This window comes from Alosa sapidissima, chromosome 20, assembly GCF_018492685.1.
Source record: "Alosa sapidissima isolate fAloSap1 chromosome 20, fAloSap1.pri, whole genome shotgun sequence".
Classification (NCBI taxonomy): Eukaryota; Metazoa; Chordata; class Actinopteri; order Clupeiformes; family Clupeidae; genus Alosa; species Alosa sapidissima.
The window spans coordinates 23,329,879-23,332,378 of record NC_055976.1 but is presented as its reverse complement, the minus strand read 5'-3'; the positions used below and the strand labels follow the sequence as shown (position 1 = coordinate 23,332,378).

The window sequence follows — 2,500 nt, the reverse complement described above, 5'->3', positions numbered from 1 at the left end:
GCACACACACACACACACACACACACACACACACACACATAAACACACACACACACACAGGCCTGTGTTGTTTGTTGCATACTGGCACACATATACACAAGCATGTTACATGCACTCACATTGCTTCCCAGTGTGACACACACAAACTGGCATGAAATCAGCTAAGACACGCACATACACACACACACACACACACACACACACACACACACACACACACACACACCGATACACACCCTTACCCACGCAGACTTGGAAAGAGTAGGTGAAGAAGATGAAAGAGAGAAAGGAATTAGAAAGGAAATAACAGGGGAAAACGTGTGTGTGTGTGTGTGTGTGTGTGTGTGAGTGTGAGTAGTACTGCTTCAACAAGTGTATTTCACCGACACAGCTGGTAGCTTCAGCTCACCAGAGCTGTCCTCTCAGCCGTACACACACACACACAAACACACCACTAAATTTAGCCTCCTCTCCTTTTTGATCCTCACCTCCATCCCTCATACCACTCCAGTGAACGATTGAATACACACATGCACGCACACACACTCTCTCTCTCTCTGTTCTCCCTTTCCATGTGTGTGGCATGGGGCATTGATTTGATTGTTTGTGTGTGTGTGTGTGTGTGTGTGTGTGTTGTATCTGGGACATGCTGTAGGAGATCCAAATTGTATGTGTGTGTGTGGTATGTGTATGCGTGCGTGTGCATGCGTGTGTGCATGTACGTACGCGTGCGTGCATGTGTGCGTGCGTGCGTGTGTGTGTGTGTGTGTGTGTGTGTGTGTGTGTGTGTGTGTGTGCGATCCAGACATGTGATACGAGATCCTCAGATAGCAGCGAGACTGAGAGGGAGGGAAATGCACTCTACTTCCTCATTTAGTTATGACCAGAGATGGAGATGAGCAGAGATAATAGTTCAGGGGAGACTGTGTGTGTGTGTGTGTGTGTGCATGTGCGTGTGCGTGTGGGGGTGTGTGTGTGTGTGTGTGTGTGTGTGTGTGTGTGTGTGTGAAAGAGTACCTTTGTTTGTGCCTTTGTCTGAGTGTATGCATGTAGGAAGACTGCAGATTCTTTTATCGGTCCCTGGAGATCTATGAACACGCGCACACACACACACACACACACACACACACACACACACACACACACACTACTGTGTCAAAGCTAAACTGCTCCACGGTCGGTTAGCTGATAGCTTACCCGATCCTCCAGAGATTCCTGCTCCGTCACACAAGGCTGCGCTAGCGTTAGCAGTCAGCCCCCAATTCCCCGCGGAGCTCAGTGGCATCTGTGGCGCAGAGACGAGGGGGCGGCCGTGTGAGGACACGAGATCCAAATCTCCCCACTCTCCCTGCAGACCCAGAACTGAGGGACTGTTAGCATGATCGAAACAGCACAGGCAGCAATAGTCTAAGAGTCCCACGTGATAGATCAACTGAAGCCCGATAATGTAAGTGAAAAAAAGTGAAGTACTTGAGGGGGGGGGGGGGTAGAGAAAGTATTATGATAAAATATATGCATGTCCAGGACATCAGTCTATGTTCATAGTGGTCAAGTAGAAATGGCCGCGAATGTTGGTGACGTGGTGAACATAATAGCATCAGAGCAGCATCAGAATGTTGGTGACGTGCCGAACATAATAGCAGAGACAGCTGATAAAAGGATAAAGGATATTTGATAATAGCATCAGAGCAGCATCAGAATGTTGGTGACGTGGTGAACATAATACAATCAGAGCAGCATCAGAATGCTGGTGACGTTGAGAACATAATAGAATCAGAGCAGCATCAGAATGTTGGTGACTTGGTGAACATAATAGAATCAGAACAGCATCAGAGTGTTGGTGACGTGGTGAACATAATAGAATCAGAGCAGCATCAGAATGTTGGTACCGTGGTGAACATAATAGAATCAGAGCAGCATCCGAATGCTGGTGACGTTGAGAGCATAATAGAATCAGAGCAGCATCAGAATGTAGGTGACTTGGTGAACATAATAGAATCAGAACAGCATCAGAATGTTGGTGACGTGGTGAACATAATAGAATCAGAGCAGCATCAGAATGTTGGTGACGTGGTGAACATAATAGAATCAGAGCAGCATCAGAATGTTGGTGACGTGGTGAACATAATAGAATCAGAGCAGCATCAGAATGTTGGTGACGTGGTGAACATAATAGAATCAGAGCAGCATCAGAATGTTGGTGACGTGGTGAACATAATAGAATCAAAGCAGCATCAAAAGACTCATGGCAGCATCAGAGCAGTCAAATAGCAACTGTTGAGACATAACAGATCCTGTCTGCCCAGCACTCTGTGAATGCTGTTGCTTTACTCAAACATGACACAGTCAGGAGTGTGCGCAGGCATCATTCAGACAGTTCAGGATTGTCTGGTTTATTCCAGTAGTTAGTGGGGTTTCATGGGCATTATTTGGCCATTAGCCCGACCCCCTTCCTCATCCTTTTCTCTCCCCCTCCCTCCCTCCTTTCTCTTTGTCTCTA

General features: G+C 47.0%; 1 protein-coding gene and 1 long non-coding RNA gene across 2 annotated transcripts in view; both read left to right on the top strand.

The window, feature by feature from the left end:
* Positions 1–2,500, top strand: part of tenm2 (teneurin transmembrane protein 2) — a 230,263-nt gene that overhangs the window by 75,611 nt on the left and 152,152 nt on the right.
* LOC121694086 overlaps positions 1–2,500 on the top strand; it is a 17,706-nt gene that overhangs the window by 14,800 nt on the left and 406 nt on the right. The window lies entirely within an intron of this gene.